Raw genomic sequence first — 25,570 nt, 5'->3', positions numbered from 1 at the left:
TTACTCACTGCACTGCATCCCCAGTGGTGCCAGTGCACTCTCTGGACTCATTGCACGGCATCCCCTGTGGTGCCAGTGCACTCTTTGGACTCAGTGCACTGCATCCCCAGTGGTGCCAGTGTAGTCTCTGGACTCACTGCACTGCATCCCCAGTGGTGCCAGTGCACTCTCTGGACTCACTGCACTGCATCACCAGAGGTGCAACTGCACTCTTTGGACTCACCTGGGTGCATCCGAAATGGTGCCAGCGCACTCTCTGGAGTCACTGCACTGCATCCCCAGTGGTGCCACTGCACTCTCTGGACTCACTGCACTGCATCCCCAGTGGTGCCAGTGCACTCTCTGGACTCACTGCAGTGCATCCCCAGTGGTGCCAGTGCACTCTCTGGACTCACTGCAGTGCATTCCCACTGGTCCCAGGGCACTCTCTGGACTCACTACACGGCATCCCGAGTGGTGCCAGTGCACTCTCTGGACTCACTGCACTGCATCCCCAGTGGTGCCAGTGCACTCTCTGGACTCACTGCACTGTATTCCCAGTGGTGCCAGTGCACTCTTTAGAGTCACTGTAGTGCATCCCCAGTGGTGCCAGTGCACTCACTGCAGTGCTTCCCACTGGTGCCAGTGCACTCTCTGGACTCACTGCACTGCATCCTCAGTGGTGTCAGTGCACACACTGGACTCACTGCACTGCATCCCCAGTGGTGCCAGTGCACTCTCTGGACTCACTGCACTGCATCCCGAGTGGTGCCAGTGCACTCTGTTTACTCACTGCACTGCATCCCCAGTGGTGCCAGTGCACTCTCTGGACTCATTGCACGGCATCCCCTGTGGTGCCAGTGCACTCTTTGGACTCAGTGCACTGCATCCCCAGTGGTGCCAGTGTAGTCTCTGGACTCACTGCACTGCATCCCCAGTGGTGCCAGTGCACTCTCTGGACTCACTGCACTGCATCACCAGTGGTGCAACTGCACTCTTTGGACTCACATGGGTGCATCCGAAATGGTGCCAGCGCACTCTCTGGAGTCACTGCACTGCGTCCCCAGTGGTGCCACTGCACTCTCTGGACTCACTGCACTGCATCCCCAGTGGTGCCAGTGCACTCTCTGGACTCACTGCAGTGCATCCCCAGTGGTGCCAGTGCACTCTCTGGACTCACTGCAGTGCATCCCCACTGGTGCCAGTGCACTCTCTGGACTCACTGCAGTGCATTCCCACTGGTCCCAGGGCACTCTCTGGACTCACTACACGGCATCCCGAGTGGTGCCAGTGCACTCTCTGGACTCACTGCACTGCATCCTCAGTGGTGCCAGTGCACTCTCTGGACTCACTGCAGTGTATCCCAATGGTGCCCGTGCAGTCTCTGGACTCACTGCACTGCATCCCTAGTGCTGCCAGTGCACTCTCTGGACACACTGCATTGCATCCCCAGTGGTGCCAGAGCACTCTCTGGACTCACTGCAGTGCATCCCCAGTTGTGCCAGTGCACTCTCTGGACTGACTGCACTGCATCCCCAGTGGTGCCAGTGCACTCTCTGGACTCACTGCACTGCATCCCCAGTGGTGCCAGGGCACTCCCTGGACTCACTGCAATGCATCCCGAAAGGTGACAGTGAACTCTCTGGACTCACTGCACTGCATCGCCAGTGGTGCCAGTGCACTCTATGGACTCACTGCAGTGCATCCCCAGTGGTGCCAGTGCACTCTCAGGACTCACTGCACTGCACCCCCATTGGGGCCAGTGCACTCTCTGGACTCACTGCACTGCATCCCTAGTGGTGCCAGGGCACTCTCTGGACTCACTGCATTGCATCCCCAAAGGTGACAGTGCACTGTCTGGACTCACTGCACTGCATCCCCAGTGGTGCCAGTGCAGTCTCTGGACTCACTGCGCTGCATCCCCAGTGGTGCCAGTACACTCTCTGGACTCACTGCACTGCATCCCCAGCGGTGCCAGTGCACTCTCTGGAGTCACTGCACTGCATCCCCAGTGGTGCCAGTGAAATATCTGGACTCACTACAGTACAGCTCCAATGGTGCCAGTGCACTCTCTGCACTCACTGCACTGCATCCCCAGTGGTGCCAGTGCACTCTCTGGACTCACTGCAGTGCATCCCCAGTGGTGCCAGTGCACTCTCTGGACTCACTGCAGGGAATCCCCGGTGGTGCCAGTGCACTCTTTAGAGTCACTGCAGTGCATCCCCAGTGGTGCCAGTGCACTCACTGCATTGCATCCCCACTGGTGCCAGTGACTCTCTGGACTCACTGCACTGCATCCCCAGTGGTGCCAGTGCACTCTCTGCACTCACTGCACTGCATCCCCACTGGTGCCAGTGCACTCTATGGACTCACTGCACTGCATCCCCAGTGGTGCCACTGCACTCTCTGGACTCACTGCACTGCATCCCCAGTGGTGCCAGTGCACTCTCTGGACTCACTGCACTGCATCCTCAGTGGTGCCAGTGCACACACTGGACTCCCTGCACTGCATCCCCAGTGGTGCCAGTGCACTCTCTGGACTCACTGCACCGCATCCCCAGTGGTGCCAGTGCACTCTCTGGACTCACGGCACTGCATCCGCAGTGGTGCCAGTGCACTCTCTGGACTCACTGCACTGCATCCTCAGTGGTGCCAGTGCACACACTGGACTCCCTGCACTGCATCCCCAGTGGTGCCAGTGCACTCTCTGGACTCACTGCACCGCATCCCCAGTGGTGCCAGTGCACTCTCTGGACTCACTGCACTGCATCCCCAGTGGTGCCAGTGCACTCTCTGGACTCACTGCACTGCATCCTCAGTGGTGCCAGTGCACACACTGGACTCCCTGCACTGCATCCCCAGTGGTGCCAGTGCACTCTCTGGACTCACTGCACCGCATCCCCAGTGCTGACAGTGCACTTTCTGGACTCACGGCACTGCATCCGCAGTGGTGCCAGTGCACTCTCTGGACTCACTGCACTGCATTCCCAGTGGTGCCAGTGCACTCTCTGGACTCATTGCACTGCATCCCCTGTGGTGCCAGTGCACTCTTTGGACTCACTGCACTGCATCCCCAGTGGTGCCAGTATAGTCTCTGGAGTCACTGCACTGCATCCCCAGTGGTGCCAGTGCGCTCTTTGAACTCACCTGTGTGCATCCGAACTGGTGCCAGTGCACTCTCTGGAGTCACTGCACTGCATCCCCAGTGGTGCCACTGCACTCTCTGGACTCACTGCACTGCATCCCCAGTGGTGCCAGTGCACTCTCTGGACTCACTGCACTGCATCCCCACTGGTGCCAGTGCACTCTCTGGACTCACTGCAGTGAATCCCCAGTGGTGCCAGTGCACTCTCCGGACTCACTGCACGGCATCCCCAGTGGTGCCAGTGCACTCTCTGCACTCACTGCACAGCATCCCCAGTGGTGCCAGTGCACTCTCTGGACTCACTGCACTGCATCCTCTGTGGTGCCAGTGTACTCTCTGGACTCACTGCAGTGCATCCTGAGTGGTGTCAGTGCACTCTCTGGAGTCACTGCGCTGCATCCCCAGTGGTGCCAGTGCACTCTCTGGAGTGACTGCACTGCATCCCCAGTGGTGCCAGGGCACTCTCTGGACTCACTGCATTGCATCCCCAAAGGTGCCAGTGCACTCTCTGGACTCACTGCAGTGCATCCCCAGTGGTGCCAGTGCACTATCTGCACTCACTGCACTGCATCCCCAGTGGTGCCAGTGCACTCTCTGGACTCACTGCACTGCATCCCCAGTGGTGCCAGTGCACTCTCTGGACTCACTGCACTGCATCCCCAGTGGTGCCAGTGCACTCTCTGCACTCACTGCACTGCATCCCCAGTGGTGCCAGTGCACTCTGTGGACTCACTGTACTGCATCGCCAGTGGTGCCAGTGCACTCTCTGGAGAAACTGCAATGCATCCCCAATGGTACCAGTGTACTCTCTGCACTCACTGCACTGGATCCCCAGTGGTGCCAGTGCACTCTCTGGACTCACTGCAGTGCATCCCCAGTGCTGCCAGTGCACTCTCTGGACTCACTGCACTGCATCCTCAGTGGTGCCAGTGAACACACTGGACTCACTGCACTGCATCCCCAGTGGTGCCAGTGCACTCTCTGGACTCACGGCACTGCATCCGCAGTGGTGCCAGTGCACTCTGTTTACTCACTGCACTGCATCCTCAGTGGTGCCAGTGAACACACTGGACTCACTGCACTGCATCCCCAGTGGTGCCAGTGCACTCTCTGGACTCACTGCACTGCATCCCCAGTGGTGCCAGTGCACTCTCTGCACTCACTGCACTGCATCCCCAGTGGTGCCAGTGCACTCTGTGGACTCACTGTACTGCATCGCCAGTGGTGCCAGTGCACTCTCTGGAGAAACTGCAATGCATCCCCAATGGTACCAGTGTACTCTCTGCACTCACTGCACTGGATCCCCAGTGGTGCCAGTGCACTCTCTGGACTCACTGCAGTGCATCCCCAGTGCTGCCAGTGCACTCTCTGGACTCACTGCACTGCATCCTCAGTGGTGCCAGTGAACACACTGGACTCACTGCACTGCATCCCCAGTGGTGCCAGTGCACTCTCTGGACTCACTGCAGTGCATCCGCAGTGGTGCCAGTGCACTCTCTGGACTCACTGCAGTGTATTCCCAGTGGTGCCAGTGCACTCTTTAGAGTCACTGCAGTGCATCCCCAGTGGTGCCAGTGCACTCACTGCAGTGCATCCCCAGTGGTGCCAGTGCACTCTCTGGACTCACTGCACTGCATCCCCAGTGGTGCCAGTGCAATCTCTGGACTCACTACAGTACAGCTCCAATGGTGCCAGTGCACTCTCTGGACTCACTGCACTGCATCCCCAGTGGTGCCAGTGCACTCTCTGGACTCACTGCACTGCATCCCCAGTGGTGCCAGTGCACTCTCTGGACTCACTGCAGTGAATCCCCGGTGGTGCCAGTGCACTCTTTAGAGTCACTGCAGTGCATCCCCAGTGGTGCCAGTGCACTCACTGCATTGCATCCCCACTGGTGCCAGTGACTCTCTGGACTCACTGCACTGCATCCCCAGTGGTGCCAGTGCACTCTCTGCACTCACTGCACTGCATCCCCACTGGTGCCAGTGCACTCTTTGGACTCACTGCACTGCATCCCCAGTGGTGCCACTGCACTCTCTGGACTCACTGCACTGCATCCCCAGTGGTGCCAGTGCACTCTCTGGACTCACTGCACTGCATCCTCAGTGGTGCCAGTGCACACACTGGACTCACTGCACTGCATCCCCAGTGCTGACAGTGCACTCTCTGGACTCACTGCAGTGCATCCCCAGTGGTGCCAGTGCACTCTCTGGACTCACTGCACTGCATCCCCAGTGGTGCCAGTGCACTCTCTGGACTCACTGCACTGCATCCCTAGTGGTGCCAGGGCACTCTCTGGACTCACTGCATTGCATCCCAAAGGTGACAGTGCACTGTCTGGACTCACTGCACTGCTTCCCCAGTGGTGCCAGTACACTCTCTGGACTCACTGCACTGCATCCCCAGTGGTGCCAGTGCACTCTCTGGACTCACTGCACTGCATCGCCAGTGGTGCCAGTGAAATATCTGGACTCACTACAGTACAGCTCCAATGGTGCCAGTGCACTCTCTGCACTCACTGCACTGCATCCCCAGTGCTGACAGTGCACTCTCTGGACTCACTGCAGTGCATCCGCAGTGGTGCCAGTGCACTCTCTGGACTCACTGCAGTGTATTCCCAGTGGTGCCAGTGCACTCTTTAGAGTCACTGCAGTGCATCCCCAGTGGTGCCAGTGCACTCACTGCAGTGCATCCCCAGTGGTGCCAGTGCACTCTCTGGACTCACTGCACTGCATCCCCAGTGGTGCCAGTGCAATCTCTGGACTCACTACAGTACAGCTCCAATGGTGCCAGTGCACTCTCTGGACTCACTGCACTGCATCCCCAGTGGTGCCAGTGCACTCTCTGGACTCACTGCACTGCATCCCCAGTGGTGCCAGTGCACTCTCTGGACTCACTGCAGTGAATCCCCGGTGGTGCCAGTGCACTCTTTAGAGTCACTGCAGTGCATCCCCAGTGGTGCCAGTGCACTCACTGCATTGCATCCCCACTGGTGCCAGTGACTCTCTGGACTCACTGCACTGCATCCCCAGTGGTGCCAGTGCACTCTCTGCACTCACTGCACTGCATCCCCACTGGTGCCAGTGCACTCTTTGGACTCACTGCACTGCATCCCCAGTGGTGCCACTGCACTCTCTGGACTCACTGCACTGCATCCCCAGTGGTGCCAGTGCACTCTCTGGACTCACTGCACTGCATCCTCAGTGGTGCCAGTGCACACACTGGACTCACTGCACTGCATCCCCAGTGCTGACAGTGCACTCTCTGGACTCACTGCAGTGCATCCCCAGTGGTGCCAGTGCACTCTCTGGACTCACTGCACTGCATCCCCAGTGGTGCCACTGCACTCTCTGCGCTCACTGCACTGCATCCCCACTGGTGCCACTGCACTCTCTGGACTCACTGCACTGCATCCCCAGTGGTGCCACTGCACTCTCTGGACTCACTGCACTGCATCCCCAGTGGTGCCAGTGCACTCTTTGGACTCACTGCACTGCATCCCCAGTGGTGCCAGTGCAATCTCTGGACTCACTGCACTGCATTCCCAGTGGTGCCAGTGCACTCTCTGGACTCACTACAGTACAGCTCCAGTGGTGCCAGTGCACTCTCTGGACTCACTGCACTGCATCCCCAGTGCTGACAGTGCACTCTCTGGACTCACTGCAGTGCATCCCCAGTGGTGCCAGTGCACTCTCTGGACTCACTGCACTGCATCCCCAGTGGTGCCAGTGAACTCTCTGGACTCACTACAGTGTATTCCGAGTGGTGCCAGTGCACTCTCTAGAGTCACTGCAGTGCATCCCCAGTGGTGCCAGTGCACTCTCTGGACTCACTGCAGTGCATCCCCATTGGTGCCAGTGCACTCTCTGGAGTCACTGCACTGCATCCCCAGTGGTGCCAGTGCACTCTCTGGACTCACTGCACTGCATTCCCAGTGGTGTCACTGCACTCTCTGGACTCACTACAGTACAGGTCCAGTGGTGCCAGTGCACTCTCTGGACTCACTGCACTGCATCCCCAGTGGTGCCAGTGCACTCTCTGGACTCACTGCACTGCATCCCCAGTGCTGACAGTGCACACACTGGACTCCCTGCAGTGCATCCCCAGTGGTGCCAGTGCACTCTCTGGACTCACGGCACTGCATCAGCAGTGGTGCCAGTGCACTCTGTTTACTCACTGCACTGCATCCCCAGTGGTGCCAGTGCACTCTCTGGACTCACTACAGTACAGCTCCAGTGGTGCCAGTGCACTCTATGGACTCACTGCACTGCATCCGCTGTTGTGCCAGTGCACTCTCTGGACTCACTGCACTGCATCCCCAGTGGTGCCAGTTCACTCTCTGGACTCACTGCACTGCATTCCCAGTTGTGCCAGGGCACTCTCTGGAGTCACTGCAGTGCATTCCCAGTGGTGCCAGTGCACTCTCTGGACTCACCACAGTACAGCTCCAGTGGTGCCAGTGCACTCTCTGGACTCACGGCACTGCATTACCAGTGGTGCCAGTGCACTCTGTTTACTCACTGCACTGCATCCCCAGTGGTGCCAGTGCGCTCTCTGGACTCACTGCACTGCATTCCCAGTTGTGCCAGGGCACTCTCTGGAGTCACTGCAGTGCATTCCCAGTGGTGACAGTGCAGTCTCTGGACTCACTGCAGTGCATCCCTAGTAGTGCCAGTGCACTCTCTGGACTCACTGCACTGCATTCCCAGTGGTGCCAGTGCACTCTCTGGACTCACTGCACTGCATCCCCAGTGGTGCAGGTGCACTCTGTTTACTCACTGCAGTGCATCCCCAGTTGTGCCAGTGCACTCTCTGGACTCACTGCACTGCATCCCCAGTGGTGCCAGGGCACTCCCTGGACTCACTGCAATGCATCCCCAAAGGTGACAGTGCACTCTCTGGACTCACTGCACTGCATCCCCAGTGGTGCCAGGGCACTCCCTGGACTCACTGCAATGCATCCCCAAAGGTGACAGTGCACTCTCTGGACTCACTGCACTGCATCCCCAGTGGTGCCAGTGCACTCTATGGACTCACTGCAGTGCATCCCCAGTGGTGCCAGTGCACTCTCAGGACTCACTGCACTGCACCCCCATTGGGGCCAGTGCACTCTCTGGACTCACTGCACTGCATCCCTAGTGGTGCCAGGGCACTCTCTGGACTCACTGCATTGCATCCCCAAAGGTGACAGTGCACTGTCTGGACTCACTGCACTGCATCCCCAGTGGTGCCAGTGCAGTCTCTGGACTCACTGCGCTGCATCCCCAGTGGTGCCAGTACACTCTCTGGACTCACTGCACTGCATCCCCAGCGGTGCCAGTGCACTCTCTGGACTCACTGCAGTGCATCCCCAGTGGTGCCAGTGAAATATCTGGACTCACTACAGTACAGCTCCAATGGTGCCAGTGCACTCTCTGCACTCACTGCACTGCATCCCCAGTGGTGCCAGTGCACTCTCTGGACTCACTGCAGTGCATCCCCAGTGGTGCCAGTGCACTCTCTGGACTCACTGCAGGGAATCCCCGGTGGTGCCAGTGCACTCTTTAGAGTCACTGCAGTGCATCCCCAGTGGTGCCAGTGCACTCACTGCATTGCATCCCCACTGGTGCCAGTGACTCTCTGGACTCACTGCACTGCATCCCCAGTGGTGCCAGTGCACTCTCTGCACTCACTGCACTGCATCCCCACTGGTGCCAGTGCACTCTATGGACTCACTGCACTGCATCCCCAGTGGTGCCACTGCACTCTCTGGACTCACTGCACTGCATCCCCAGTGGTGCCAGTGCACTCTCTGGACTCACTGCACTGCATCCTCAGTGGTGCCAGTGCACACACTGGACTCCCTGCACTGCATCCCCAGTGGTGCCAGTGCACTCTCTGGACTCACTGCACCGCATCCCCAGTGGTGCCAGTGCACTCTCTGGACTCACGGCACTGCATCCGCAGTGGTGCCAGTGCACTCTCTGGACTCACTGCACTGCATCCTCAGTGGTGCCAGTGCACACACTGGACTCCCTGCACTGCATCCCCAGTGGTGCCAGTGCACTCTCTGGACTCACTGCACCGCATCCCCAGTGGTGCCAGTGCACTCTCTGGACTCACTGCACTGCATCCCCAGTGGTGCCAGTGCACTCTCTGGACTCACTGCACTGCATCCTCAGTGGTGCCAGTGCACACACTGGACTCCCTGCACTGCATCCCCAGTGGTGCCAGTGCACTCTCTGGACTCACTGCACCGCATCCCCAGTGCTGACAGTGCACTTTCTGGACTCACGGCACTGCATCCGCAGTGGTGCCAGTGCACTCTCTGGACTCACTGCACTGCATTCCCAGTGGTGCCAGTGCACTCTCTGGACTCATTGCACTGCATCCCCTGTGGTGCCAGTGCACTCTTTGGACTCACTGCACTGCATCCCCAGTGGTGCCAGTATAGTCTCTGGAGTCACTGCACTGCATCCCCAGTGGTGCCAGTGCGCTCTTTGAACTCACCTGTGTGCATCCGAACTGGTGCCAGTGCACTCTCTGGAGTCACTGCACTGCATCCCCAGTGGTGCCACTGCACTCTCTGGACTCACTGCACTGCATCCCCAGTGGTGCCAGTGCACTCTCTGGACTCACTGCACTGCATCCCCACTGGTGCCAGTGCACTCTCTGGACTCACTGCAGTGAATCCCCAGTGGTGCCAGTGCACTCTCCGGACTCACTGCACGGCATCCCCAGTGGTGCCAGTGCACTCTCTGCACTCACTGCACAGCATCCCCAGTGGTGCCAGTGCACTCTCTGGACTCACTGCACTGCATCCTCTGTGGTGCCAGTGTACTCTCTGGACTCACTGCAGTGCATCCTGAGTGGTGTCAGTGCACTCTCTGGAGTCACTGCGCTGCATCCCCAGTGGTGCCAGTGCACTCTCTGGAGTGACTGCACTGCATCCCCAGTGGTGCCAGGGCACTCTCTGGACTCACTGCATTGCATCCCCAAAGGTGCCAGTGCACTCTCTGGACTCACTGCAGTGCATCCCCAGTGGTGCCAGTGCACTATCTGCACTCACTGCACTGCATCCCCAGTGGTGCCAGTGCACTCTCTGGACTCACTGCACTGCATCCCCAGTGGTGCCAGTGCACTCTCTGGACTCACTGCACTGCATCCCCAGTGGTGCCAGTGCACTCTCTGCACTCACTGCACTGCATCCCCAGTGGTGCCAGTGCACTCTGTGGACTCACTGTACTGCATCGCCAGTGGTGCCAGTGCACTCTCTGGAGAAACTGCAATGCATCCCCAATGGTACCAGTGTACTCTCTGCACTCACTGCACTGGATCCCCAGTGGTGCCAGTGCACTCTCTGGACTCACTGCAGTGCATCCCTAGTGCTGCCAGTGCACTCTCTGGACTCACTGCACTGCATCCTCAGTGGTGCCAGTGAACACACTGGACTCACTGCACTGCATCCCCAGTGGTGCCAGTGCACTCTCTGGACTAACTGCACTGCATCCCCAGTGCTGACAGTGCACTCTCTGGACTCACGGCACTGCATCCGCAGTGGTGCCAGTGCACTCTGTTTACTCACTGCACTGCATCCTCAGTGGTGCCAGTGCACTCTCTGGACTCACTGCAGTGCATCCCCAGTGGTGCCAGTGCACTCTCTGCACTCACTGCACTGCATCCCCAGTGCTGACAGTGCACTCTCTGGACTCACTGCAGTGCATCCGCAGTGGTGCCAGTGCACTCTCTGGACTCACTGCAGTGTATTCCCAGTGGTGCCAGTGCACTCTTTAGAGTCACTGCAGTGCATCCCCAGTGGTGCCAGTGCACTCACTGCAGTGCATCCCCAGTGGTGCCAGTGCACTCTCTGGACTCACTGCACTGCATCCCCAGTGGTGCCAGTGCAATCTCTGGACTCACTACAGTACAGCTCCAATGGTGCCAGTGCACTCTCTGGACTCACTGCACTGCATCCCCAGTGGTGCCAGTGCACTCTCTGGACTCACTGCACTGCATCCCCAGTGGTGCCAGTGCACTCTCTGGACTCACTGCAGTGAATCCCCGGTGGTGCCAGTGCACTCTTTAGAGTCACTGCAGTGCATCCCCAGTGGTGCCAGTGCACTCACTGCATTGCATCCCCACTGGTGCCAGTGACTCTCTGGACTCACTGCACTGCATCCCCAGTGGTGCCAGTGCACTCTCTGCACTCACTGCACTGCATCCCCACTGGTGCCAGTGCACTCTTTGGACTCACTGCACTGCATCCCCAGTGGTGCCACTGCACTCTCTGGACTCACTGCACTGCATCCCCAGTGGTGCCAGTGCACTCTCTGGACTCACTGCACTGCATCCTCAGTGGTGCCAGTGCACACACTGGACTCACTGCACTGCATCCCCAGTGCTGACAGTGCACTCTCTGGACTCACTGCAGTGCATCCCCAGTGGTGCCAGTGCACTCTCTGGACTCACTGCACTGCATCCCCAGTGGTGCCAGTGCACTCTCTGGACTCACTGCACTGCATCCCTAGTGGTGCCAGGGCACTCTCTGGACTCACTGCATTGCATCCCAAAGGTGACAGTGCACTGTCTGGACTCACTGCACTGCTTCCCCAGTGGTGCCAGTACACTCTCTGGACTCACTGCACTGCATCCCCAGTGGTGCCAGTGCACTCTCTGGACTCACTGCACTGCATCGCCAGTGGTGCCAGTGAAATATCTGGACTCACTACAGTACAGCTCCAATGGTGCCAGTGCACTCTCTGCACTCACTGCACTGCATCCCCAGTGCTGACAGTGCACTCTCTGGACTCACTGCAGTGCATCCGCAGTGGTGCCAGTGCACTCTCTGGACTCACTGCAGTGTATTCCCAGTGGTGCCAGTGCACTCTTTAGAGTCACTGCAGTGCATCCCCAGTGGTGCCAGTGCACTCACTGCAGTGCATCCCCAGTGGTGCCAGTGCACTCTCTGGACTCACTGCACTGCATCCCCAGTGGTGCCAGTGCAATCTCTGGACTCACTACAGTACAGCTCCAATGGTGCCAGTGCACTCTCTGGACTCACTGCACTGCATCCCCAGTGGTGCCAGTGCACTCTCTGGACTCACTGCACTGCATCCCCAGTGGTGCCAGTGCACTCTCTGGACTCACTGCAGTGAATCCCCGGTGGTGCCAGTGCACTCTTTAGAGTCACTGCAGTGCATCCCCAGTGGTGCCAGTGCACTCACTGCATTGCATCCCCACTGGTGCCAGTGACTCTCTGGACTCACTGCACTGCATCCCCAGTGGTGCCAGTGCACTCTCTGCACTCACTGCACTGCATCCCCACTGGTGCCAGTGCACTCTTTGGACTCACTGCACTGCATCCCCAGTGGTGCCACTGCACTCTCTGGACTCACTGCACTGCATCCCCAGTGGTGCCAGTGCACTCTCTGGACTCACTGCACTGCATCCTCAGTGGTGCCAGTGCACACACTGGACTCACTGCACTGCATCCCCAGTGCTGACAGTGCACTCTCTGGACTCACTGCAGTGCATCCCCAGTGGTGCCAGTGCACTCTCTGGACTCACTGCACTGCATCCCCAGTGGTGCCACTGCACTCTCTGCGCTCACTGCACTGCATCCCCACTGGTGCCACTGCACTCTCTGGACTCACTGCACTGCATCCCCAGTGGTGCCACTGCACTCTCTGGACTCACTGCACTGCATCCCCAGTGGTGCCAGTGCACTCTTTGGACTCACTGCACTGCATCCCCAGTGGTGCCAGTGCAATCTCTGGACTCACTGCACTGCATTCCCAGTGGTGCCAGTGCACTCTCTGGACTCACTACAGTACAGCTCCAGTGGTGCCAGTGCACTCTCTGGACTCACTGCACTGCATCCCCAGTGCTGACAGTGCACTCTCTGGACTCACTGCAGTGCATCCCCAGTGGTGCCAGTGCACTCTCTGGACTCACTGCACTGCATCCCCAGTGGTGCCAGTGAACTCTCTGGACTCACTACAGTGTATTCCGAGTGGTGCCAGTGCACTCTCTAGAGTCACTGCAGTGCATCCCCAGTGGTGCCAGTGCACTCTCTGGACTCACTGCAGTGCATCCCCATTGGTGCCAGTGCACTCTCTGGAGTCACTGCACTGCATACCCAGTGGTGCCAGTGCACTCTCTGGACTCACTGCACTGCATTCCCAGTGGTGTCACTGCACTCTCTGGACTCACTACAGTACAGGTCCAGTGGTGCCAGTGCACTCTCTGGACTCACTGCACTGCATCCCCAGTGGTGCCAGTGCACTCTCTGGACTCACTGCACTGCATCCCCAGTGCTGACAGTGCACACACTGGACTCCCTGCAGTGCATCCCCAGTGGTGCCAGTGCACTCTCTGGACTCACGGCACTGCATCAGCAGTGGTGCCAGTGCACTCTGTTTACTCACTGCACTGCATCCCCAGTGGTGCCAGTGCACTCTCTGGACTCACTACAGTACAGCTCCAGTGGTGCCAGTGCACTCTATGGACTCACTGCACTGCATCCGCTGTTGTGCCAGTGCACTCTCTGGACTCACTGCACTGCATCCCCAGTGGTGCCAGTTCACTCTCTGGACTCACTGCACTGCATTCCCAGTTGTGCCAGGGCACTCTCTGGAGTCACTGCAGTGCATTCCCAGTGGTGCCAGTGCACTCTCTGGACTCACCACAGTACAGCTCCAGTGGTGCCAGTGCACTCTCTGGACTCACGGCACTGCATTACCAGTGGTGCCAGTGCACTCTGTTTACTCACTGCACTGCATCCCCAGTGGTGCCAGTGCGCTCTCTGGACTCACTGCACTGCATTCCCAGTTGTGCCAGGGCACTCTCTGGAGTCACTGCAGTGCATTCCCAGTGGTGACAGTGCAGTCTCTGGACTCACTGCAGTGCATCCCTAGTAGTGCCAGTGCACTCTCTGGACTCACTGCACTGCATTCCCAGTGGTGCCAGTGCACTCTCTGGACTCACTGCACTGCATCCCCAGTGGTGCAGGTGCACTCTGTTTACTCACTGCACTGCATTCCCAGTTGTGCCAGTGCACTCTCTGGACTCACTGCACTGCATCCCCAGTGGTGCCAGGGCACTCCCTGGACTCACTGCAATGCATCCCCAAAGGTGACAGTGCACTCTCTGGACTCACTGCACTGCATCCCCAGTGGTGCCAGTGCACTCTCTGGACTCACTGCAGTGCATCCCCAGTGGTGCCAGTGCACTCTCAGGACTCACTGTACTGCACCCCCATTCGGGCCAGTGCACTCTCTGGACTCACTGCACTGCATCCCTAGTGGTGCTAGGGCACTCTCTGGACTCACTGCATTGCATCCCCAAAGGTGACAGTGCACTGTCTGGACTCACTGCACTGCATCCCCAGTGGTGCCAGTGCAGTCTCTGGACTCACTGCGGTGCATCCCCAGTGGTGCCAGTACACTCTCTGGACTCACTGCACTGCATCCCCAGCGGTGCCAGTGCACTCTCTGGAGTCACTGCACTGCATCCCCAGTGGTGCCAGTGAAATATCTGGACTCACTACAGTACAGCTCCAATGGTGCCAGTGCACTCTCTGCACTCACTGCACTGCATCCCCAGTGCTGACAGTGCACTCTCTGGACTCACTGCAGTGCATCCGCAGTGGCGCCAGTGCACTCTCTGGACTCACTGCAGTGTATTCCCAGTGGTGCCAGTGCACTCTTTAGAGTCACTGCAGTGCATCACCAGTGGTGCCAGTGCACTCACTGCAGTGCATCCCCAGTGGTGCCAGTGCACTCTCTGGACTCACTGCACTGCATCCCCAGTGGTGGCAGTGCACTCTCTGGACTCACTGCACTGCATCCCCAGTGGTGCCAGTGCACCCTATGGACTCACTGCACTGCATCCCCAGTGGTGCCAGTGCACTCTCTGGACTCACTGCACTGCATCCCCAGTGGTGCCAGTGCACTCTCTGGACTCACTGCACTGCATCCCCAGTGCTGACAGTGCACTTTCTGGACTCACGGCACTGCATCCGCAGTGGTGCCAGTGCACTCTGTTTACTCACTGCACTGCATCCCCAGTGGTGCCAGTGAACTCTCTGGACTCACTGCACTGCATTCCCAGTGGTGCCAGTGCACTCTCTGGACTCATTGCACTGCATCCCCTGTGGTGCCAGTGCACTCTTTGGACTCACTGCACTGCATCCCCAGTGGTGCCAGTATAGTCTCTGGAGTCACTGCACTGCATCCCCAGTGGTGCCAGTGCGCTCTTTGAACTCACCTGGGTGCATCCGAACTGGTGCCAGTGCACTCTCTGGAGTCACTGCACTGCATCCCCAGGGGTGCCACTGCACTATCTGGACTCACTGCACTGCATCCCCAGTGGTGCCAGTGCACTCTCTGGACTCACTGCACTGCATCCCCAGTGGTGCCAGTGCACTCTCTGGACTCACTGCACTCCATCCCCACTGGTGCCAGTGCACTCTCTGGACTCACTGCAGTGCATCCCCAGTGGTGCCAGTGCACTCTCCGGACTCACTGCACGGCATCCCCAGTGGTGCCAGTGCACTCTCTGCACTCACTGCACAGCATCCCCAGTGGTGCCAGTGCACTCTCTGGACTCACTGCACTGCATCCTCTGTGGTGCCAGTGTACTCTCTGGACTCACTGCAGTGCATCCTGAGTGGTGTCAGTGCACTCTCTGGAGTCACTGCGCTGCATCCCCAGTGGTGCCAGTGCACTCTCTGGAGTCACTGCACTGCATCCCCAGTGGTGCCAGGGCACTCTCTGGACTCACTGCATTGCATCCCCAAAGGTGCCAGTGCACTCTCTGGACTCACTGCACTGCATCCCCAGTGGTGCCAGTGCACTATCTGGACTCACTGCACTGCATCCCCAGTGGTGCCAGTGCACTCTCTGGACTCACTGCACTGCATCCCCAGTGGTGCCAGTGCAATCTCTGGACTCACTACAGTACAGCTCCAATGGTGCCAGTGCACTCTCTGGACTCACTGCACTGCATCCCCAGTGGTGCCAGTGCACTCTCTGGACTCACTGCACTGCATCCCCAGTGGTGCCAGTGCACTCTCTGGACTCACTGCAGTGCATCCCCAGTGGTGCCAGTGCACTCTCTGGACTCACTGCACTGCATCCTCAGTGGTGCCAGTGAACACACTGGACTCACTGCACTGCATCCCCAGTGGTGCCAGTGCACTCTCTGGACTAACTGCACTGCATCCCCAGTGCTGACAGTGCACTCTCTGGACTCACGGCACTGCATCCGCAGTGGTGCCAGTGCACTCTGTTTACTCACTGCACTGCATCCTCAGTGGTGCCAGTGCACTCTCTGGACTCACTGCACTGCATCCCCAGTGGTGCCAGTGCACTCTCTGGACTCACTGCACTGCATCCTCAGTGGTGTCAGTGCACACACTGGACTCCCTGCACTGCATCCCCAGTGGTGCCAGTGCACTCTCTGGACTCACTGCACTGCATCCCCAGTGCTGACAGTGCACTCTGTTTACTCACTGCACTGCATCCCCAGTGGTGCCAGTGCACTCTCTGGACTCATTGCACGGCATCCCCTGTGGTGCCAGTGCACTCTTTGGACTCAGTGCACTGCATCCCCAGTGGTGCCAGTGTAGTCTCTGGACTCACTGCACTGCATCCCCAGTGGTGCCAGTGCACTCTCTGGACTCACTGCACTGCATCACCAGTGGTGCAACTGCACTCTTTGGACTCACCTGGGTGCATCCGAAATGGTGCCAGCGCACTCTCTGGAGTCACTGCACTGCATCCCCAGTGGTGCCACTGCACTCTCTGGACTCACTGCACTGCATCCCCAGTGGTGCCAGTGCACTCTCTGGACTCACTGCAGTGCATCCCCAGTGGTGCCAGTGCACTCTCTGGACTCACTGCAGTGCATCCCCAGTGGTGCCAGTGCACTCTCTGGACTCACTGCAGTGCATTCCCACTGGTCCCAGGGCACTCTCTGGACTCACTACACGGCATCCCGAGTGGTGCCAGTGCACTCTCTGGACTCACTGCACTGCATCCCCAGTGGTGCCAGTGCACTCTCTGGACTCACTGCACTGTATTCCCAGTGGTGCCAGTGCACTCTTTAGAGTCACTGTAGTGCATCCCCAGTGGTGCCAGTGCACTCACTGCAGTGCTTCCCACTGGTGCAAGTGCACTCTCTGGACTCACTGCACTGCATCCCCAGTGGTGCCAGTGCATTCTCTGGACTCACTGCACTGCATCCTCAGTGGTGTCAGTGCACACACTGGACTCCCTGCACTGCATCCCCAGTGGTGCCAGTGCACTCTCTGGACTCACTGCACTGCATCCCGAGTGGTGCCAGTGCACTCTGTTTACTCACTGCACTGCATCCCCAGTGGTGCCAGTGCACTCTCTGGACTCATTGCACGGCATCCCCTGTGGTGCCAGTGCACACTTTGGACTCAGTGCACTGCATCCCCAGTGGTGCCAGTGTAGTCTCTGGACTCACTGCACTGCATCCCCAGTGGTGCCCGTGCAGTCTCTGGACTCACTGCACTGCATCACCAGTGGTGCAACTGCACTCTTTGGACTCACCTGGGTGCATCCGAAATGGTGCCAGCGCACTCTCTGGAGTCACTGCACTGCATCCCCAGTGGTGCCACTGCACTCTCTGGACTCACTGCACTGCATCCCCAGTGGTGCCAGTGCACTCTCTGGACTCACTGCAGTGCATCCCCAGTGGTGCCAGTGCACTCTCTGGACTCACTGCAGTGCATCCCCACTGGTGCCAGTGCACTCTCTGGACTCACTGCAGTGCATTCCCACTGGTCCCAGGGCACTCTCTGGACTCACTACACGGCATACCGAGTGGTGCCAGTGCACTCTCTGGACTCACTGCACTGCATCCTCAGTGGTGCCAGTGCACTCTCTGGACTCACTGCAGTGTATCCCAATGGTGCCCGTGCAGTCTCTGGACTCACTGCACTGCATCCCTAGTGGTGCCAGTGCACTCTCTGGACTCACTGCATTGCATCCCCAGTGGTGCCAGAGCACTCTCTGGACTCACTGCAGTGCATCCCCAGTTGTGCCAGTGCACTCTCTGGACTGACTGCACTGCATCCCCAGTGGTGCCAGTGCACTCTCTGGACTCACTGCACTGCATCCCCAGTGGTGCCAGGGCACTCCCTGGACTCACTGCAATGCATCCCGAAAGGTGACAGTGAACTCTCTGGACTCACTGCACTGCATCGCCAGTGGTGCCAGTGCACTCTATGGACTCACTGCAGTGCATCCCCAGTGGTGCCAGTGCACTCTCAGGACTCACTGCACTGCACCCCCATTGGGGCCAGTGCACTCTCTGGACTCACTGCACTGCATCCCTAGTGGTGCCAGTGCACTCTCTGGACTCACCGCATTGCATCCCCAAAGGTGACAGTGCACTGTCTGGACTCACTGCACTGCATCCCCAGTGGTGCCAGTGCAGTCTCTGGACTCACTGCGCTGCATCCCCAGTGGTGCCAGTACACTCTCTGGACTCACTGCACTGCATCCCCAGCGGTGCCAGTGCACTCTCTGGAGTCACTGCACTGCATCCCCAGTGGTGCCAGTGAAATATCTGGACTCACTACAGTACAGCTCCAATGGTGCCAGTGAACTCTCTGCACTCACTGCACTGCATCCCCAGTGCTGACAGTGCACTCTCTGGACTCACTGCAGTGCATCCGCAGTGGTGCCAGTGCACTCTCTGGACTCACTGCAGTGTATTCCCAGTGGTGCCAGTGCACTCTTTAGAGTCACTGCAGTGCATCCCCAGTGGTGCCAGTGCACTCACTGCAGTGCATCCCCAGTGGTGCCAGTGCACTCTCTGGACTCACTGCACTGCATCCCCAGTGGTGCCAGTGCAATCTGTGGACTCACTACAGTACAGCTCCAATGGTGCCAGTGCACTCTCTGGACTCACTGCACTGCATCCCCAGTGGTGCCAGTGCACTCTCTGGACTCACTGCAGTGCATCCCCAGTGGTGCCAGTGCACTCTCTGGACTCACTGCAGTGAATCCCCGGTGGTGCCAGTGCACTCTTTAGAGTCACTGCAGTGCATCCCCAGTGGTGCCAGTGCACTCACTGCATTGCATCCCCACTGGTGCCAGTGACTCTCTGGACTCACTGCACTGCATCCCCACTGGTGCCAGTGCACTCTCTGCACTCACTGCACTGCATCCCCACTGGTGCCAGTGCACTCTATGGACTCACTGCACTGCATCCCCAGTGGTGCCACTGCACTCTCTGGACTCACTGCACTGCATCCCCAGTGGTGCCAGTGCACTCTCTGGACTCACTGCACTGCATCCTCAGTGGTGCCAGTGCACACACTGGACTCCCTGAACTGCATCCCCAGTGGTGCCAGTGCACTCTCTGGACTCACTGCACTGCATCCCCAGTGGTGCCAGTGCACTCTCTGGACTCACGGCACTGCATCCGCAGTGGTGCCAGTGTACTCTGTTTACTCACTGCACTGCATCCCCAGTGGTGCCAGTGCAATCTCTGGACTCACTACAGTACAGCTCCAGTGGTGCCAGTGCACTCTCTGGACTCACTGCACTGCATCCCCAGTGCTGAAAGTGCACTCTCTGGACTCACTGCAGTGCATCCCCAGTGGTGCCAGTGCACTCTCTGGACTCACTGCACTGCATCCCCAGTGGTGCCAGTGCACTCTTTAGAGTCACTGCACTGCATCCCCAGTGGTGCCAGTGAACTCTCTGGACTCACTACAGTGTATTCTGAGTGGTGCCAGTGCACTCTCTAGAGTCACTGCAGTGCATCCCCAGTGGTGCCAGTGCACTCTCTGGACTCACTGCACTGCATTCCCAGTGGTGTCACTGCACTCTCTGGACTCACTACAGTACAGGTCCAGTGGTGCCAGTGCACTCTCTGGACTCACTGCACTGCATCCCCAGTGGTGCCAGTGCACTCTCTGGACTCCCTGCAGTGCATCCCCAGTGGTGCCAGTGCACTGTCTGGACTCACTGCACTGCATCCCCAGTGGTGCCAGTGCACTCTCTGGACTCACGGCACTGCATCAGCAGTGGTGCCAGTGCACTCTGTTTACTCACTGCACTGCATCCCCAGTGGTGCCAGTGCGCTCTCTGGACTCACTGCACTGCATTCCCAGTTGTGCTAGGGCACTCTCTGGTGTCACTGCAGTGCATTCCCAGTGGTGCCAGTGCACTCTCTGGACTCACTACAGTACAGCTCCAGTGGTGCCAGTGCACTCTCTGGACTCACTGCACTGCATCCCCAGTGGTGCCAGTGCACTCTCTGGACTCACTGCACTGCATCCCCAGTGGTGCCAGTTCACTCTCTGGACTCACTGCACTGCATTCCCAGTTGTGCCAGGGCACTCTCTGGAGTCACTGCATTGCATCCCCAAAGGTGCCAGTGCACTCTCTGGACTCACCACAGTACAGCTCCAGTGGTGCCAGTGCACTGTCTGGACACACGGCACTGCATTACCAGTGGTGCCAGTGCACTCTGTTTACTCACTGCACTGCATCCCCAGTGGTGCCAGTGCGCTCTCTGGACTCACTGCTCTGCATTCCCAGTTGTGCCAGGGCACTCTCTGGAGTCACTGCAGTGCATTCCCAGTGGTGACAGTGCAGTCTCTGGACTCACTGCAGTGCATCCCTAGTAGTGCCAGTGCACTCTCTGGACTCACTGCACTGCATTCCCAGTGGTGCCAGTGCACTCTCTGGACTCACTGCACTGCATCCCCAGTGGTGCAGGTGCACTCTGTTTACTCACTGCACTGCATTCCCAGTTGTGCCAGTGCACTCTCTGGACTCACTGCACTGCATCCCCAGTGGTGCCAGGGCACTCCCTGGACTCACTGCAATGCATCCCCAAAGGTGACAGTGCACTCTCTGGACTCACTGCACTGCATCCCCAGTGGTGCCAGTGCACTCTATGGACTCACTGCAGTGCATCCCCAGTGGTGCCAGTGCACTCTCAGGACTCATTGCACTGCACCCCCATTCGGGCCAGTGCACTCTCTGGACTCACTGCACTGCATCCCTAGTGGTGCCAGGGCACTCTCTGGACTCACTGCGTTGCATCCCCAAAGGTAACAGTGCACTGTCTGGACTCACTGCACTGCATCCCCAGTGGTGCCAGTGCACTCTCTGGACTCACTGCGCTGCATCCCCAGTGGTGCCAGTACACTCTCTGGACTCACTGCACTGCATCCCCAGCGGTGCCAGTGCACTCTCTGGAGTCACTGCACTGCATCCCCAGTGGTGCCAGTGAAATATCTGGACTCACTACAGTACAGCTCCAATGGTGCCAGTGCACTCTCTGCACTCACTGCACTGCATCCCCAGTGCTGACAGTGCACTCTCTGGACTCACTGCAGTGCATCCGCAGTGGTGCCAGAGCACTCTCTGGACTCACTGCAGTGTATTCCCAGTGGTGCCAGTGCACTCTTTAGAGTCACTGCAGTGCATCCCCAGTGGTGCCAGTGCACTCACTGCAGTGCATCCCCAGTGGTGCCAGTGCACTCTCTGGACTCACTGCACTGCATCCCCAGTGGTGGCAGTGCACTCTCTGGACTCACGGCACTGCATCCCCAGTGGTGCCAGTGCACTCCCTGGACTCACTGCACTGCATCCCCAGTGGTGCCAGTGCACTCTCTGGACTCACTGCACTGCATCCCCAGTGCTGACAGTGCACTTTCTGGACTCACGGCACTGCATCCGCAGTGGTGCCAGTGCACTCTGTTTACTCACTGCACTGCATCCCCAGTGGTGCCAGTGAACTCTCTGGACTCACTGCACTGCATCCCCAGTGGTGCCAGTGCACTCTCTGGACTCACTGCACTGCATCCCCAGTGGTGCCAGTGCACTCTCTGGACTCACTGCACTGCATCCTCAGTGGTGCCAGTGCACACACTGGACTCCCTGAACTGCATCCCCAGTGGTGCCAGTGCACTCTCTGGACTCACTGCACTGCATCCCCAGTGGTGCCAGTGCACTCTCTGGACTCACGGCACTGCATCCGCAGTGGTGCCAGTGTACTCTGTTTACTCACTGCACTGCATCCCCAGTGGTGCCAGTGCAATCTCTGGACTCACTACAGTACAGCTCCAGTGGTGCCAGTGCACTCTCTGGACTCACTGCACTGCATCCCCAGTGCTGACAGTGCACTCTCTGGACTCACTGCAGTGCATCCCCAGTGGTGCCAGTGCACTCTCTGGACTCACTGCACTGCATCCCCAGTGGTGCCAGTGCACTCTTTAGAGTCACTGCACTGCATCCCCAGTGGTGCCAGTGAACTCTCTGGACTCACTACAGTGTATTCTGAGTGGTGCCAGTGCACTCTCTAGAGTCACTGCAGTGCATCCCCAGTGGTGCCAGTGCACTCTCTGGACTCACTGCACTGCATTCCCAGTGGTGTCACTGCACTCTCTGGACTCACTACAGTACAGGTCCAGTGGTGCCAGTGCACTCTCTGGACTCACTGCACTGCATCCCCAGTGGTGCCAGTGCACTCTCTGGACTCCCTGCAGTGCATCCCCAGTGGTGCCAGTGCACTGTCTGGACTCACTGCACTGCATCCCCAGTGGTGCCAGTGCACTCTCTGGACTCACGGCACTGCATCAGCAGTGGTGCCAGTGCACTCTGTTTACTCACTGCACTGCATCCCCAGTGGTGCCAGTGCGCTCTCTGGACTCACTGCACTGCATTCCCAGTTGTGCTAGGGCACTCTCTGGTGTCACTGCAGTGCATTCCCAGTGGTGCCAGTGCACTCTCTGGACTCACTACAGTACAGCTCCAGTGGTGCCAGTGCACTCTCTGGACTCACTGCACTGCATCCCCAGTGGTGCCAGTGCACTCTCTGGACTCACTGCACTGCATCCCCAGTGGTGCCAGTTCACTCTCTGGACTCACTGCACTGCATTCCCAGTTGTGCCAGGGCACTCTCTGGAGTCACTGCATTGCATCCCCAAAGGTGCCAGTGCACTCTCTGGACTCACCACAGTACAGCTCCAGTGGTGCCAGTGCACTGTCTGGACACACGGCACTGCATTACCAGTGGTGCCAGTGCACTCTGTTTACTCACTGCACTGCATCCCCAGTGGTGCCAGTGCGCTCTCTGGACTCACTGCTCTGCATTCCCAGTTGTGCCAGGGCACTCTCTGGAGTCACTGCAGTGCATTCCCAGTGGTGACAGTGCAGTCTCTGGACTCACTGCAGTGCATCCCTAGTAGTGCCAGTGCACTCTCTGGACTCACTGCACTGCATTCCCAGTGGTGCCAGTGCACTCTCTGGACTCACTGCACTGCATCCCCAGTGGTGCAGGTGCACTCTGTTTACTCACTGCACTGCATTCCCAGTTGTGCCAGTGCACTCTCTGGACTCACTGCACTGCATCCCCAGTGGTGCCAGGGCACTCCCTGGACTCACTGCAATGCATCCCCAAAGGTGACAGTGCACTCTCTGGACTCACTGCACTGCATCCCCAGTGGTGCCAGTGCACTCTATGGACTCACTGCAGTGCATCCCCAGTGGTGCCAGTGCACTCTCAGGACTCATTGCACTGCACCCCCATTCGGGCCAGTGCACTCTCTGGACTCACTGCACTGCATCCCTAGTGGTGCCAGGGCACTCTCTGGACTCACTGCGTTGCATCCCCAAAGGTAACAGTGCACTGTCTGGACTCACTGCACTGCATCCCCAGTGGTGCCAGTGCACTCTCTGGACTCACTGCGCTGCATCCCCAGTGGTGCCAGTACACTCTCTGGACTCACTGCACTGCATCCCCAGCGGTGCCAGTGCACTCTCTGGAGTCACTGCACTGCATCCCCAGTGGTGCCAGTGAAATATCTGGACTCACTACAGTACAGCTCCAATGGTGCCAGTGCACTCTCTGCACTCACTGCACTGCATCCCCAGTGCTGACAGTGCACTCTCTGGACTCACTGCAGTGCATCCGCAGTGGTGCCAGAGCACTCTCTGGACTCACTGCAGTGTATTCCCAGTGGTGCCAGTGCACTCTTTAGAGTCACTGCAGTGCATCCCCAGTGGTGCCAGTGCACTCACTGCAGTGCATCCCCAGTGGTGCCAGTGCACTCTCTGGACTCACTGCACTGCATCCCCAGTGGTGGCAGTGCACTCTCTGGACTCACGGCACTGCATCCCCAGTGGTGCCAGTGCACTCCCTGGACTCACTGCACTGCATCCCCAGTGGTGCCAGTGCACTCTCTGGACTCACTGCACTGCATCCCCAGTGCTGACAGTGCACTTTCTGGACTCACGGCACTGCATCCGCAGTGGTGCCAGTGCACTCTGTTTACTCACTGCACTGCATCCCCAGTGGTGCCAGTGAACTCTCTGGACTCACTGCACTGCATTCCCAGTGGTGCCAGTGCACTCTCTGGACTCATTGCACTGCATCCCCTGTGGTGCCAGTGCACTCTTTGGACTCACTGCACTGCATCCCCAGTGGTGCCAGTATAGTCTCTGGAGTCACTGCACTGCATCCCCAGTGGTGCCAGTGCGCTCTTTGAACTCACCTGTGTGCATCCGAACTGGTGCCAGTGCACTCTCTGGAGTCACTGCACTGCATCCCCAGTGGTGCCAGTGCACTCTCTGGACTCACTGCACTGCATCCCCAGTGGTGCCAGTGCACTCTTTGGACTCACTGCACTCCATCCCCACTGGTGCCAGTGCACTCTCTGGACTCACTGCAGTGCATCCCCAGTGGTGCCAGTGCACTCTCCGGACTCACTGCACGGCATCCCCAGTGGTGCCAGTGCACTCTCTGCACTCACTGCGCAGCATCCCCAGTGGTGCCAGTGCACTCTCTGGACTCACTGCACTGCATCCCCAGTGGTGCCAGTTCACTCTCTGGACTCACTGCACTGCATCCTGAGTGGTGTCAGTGCACTCTCTGGAGTCACTGCGCTGCATCCCCAGTGGTGCCAGTGCACTCTCTGGACTCACTGCACTGCATCCCCAGTGGTGCCAGGGCACTCTCTGGACTCACTGCATTGCATCCCCAAAGGTGCCAGTGCACTCTCTGGACTCACTGCAGTGCATCCCCAGTGGTGCCAGTGCAATCTCTGGACTCACTGCACTGCATCCCCAGTGGTGCCAGTGCACTCTCTGGACTCACTGCACTGCATCCCCAGTGGTGCCAGTGCACTCTCTGGACTCACTGCACTGCATCCCCAGTGGTGCCAGTGCACTCTCTGCACTCACTGCAGTGCATCCCCAGTGGTGCCAGTGCACTCTGTGGACTCACTGTACTGCATCGCCAGTGGTGCCAGTGCACTCTCTGGAGAAACTGCAATGCATCCCCAATGGTACCAGTGTACTCTCTGGACTCACTGCACTGGATCCCCAGTGGTGCCAGTGCACTCTCTGGACTCACTGCACTGCATCCCCAGTGGTGCCAGTGCACTCTCTGGACTCACTGCAGTGCATCCCC

Source organism: Anser cygnoides, chromosome 32 (genome assembly GCF_040182565.1).
Source record: "Anser cygnoides isolate HZ-2024a breed goose chromosome 32, Taihu_goose_T2T_genome, whole genome shotgun sequence".
Classification (NCBI taxonomy): Eukaryota; Metazoa; Chordata; class Aves; order Anseriformes; family Anatidae; genus Anser; species Anser cygnoides.
The sequence above is the reverse complement of the archived record's forward strand: the minus strand, read 5'-3'. Positions refer to the sequence as shown.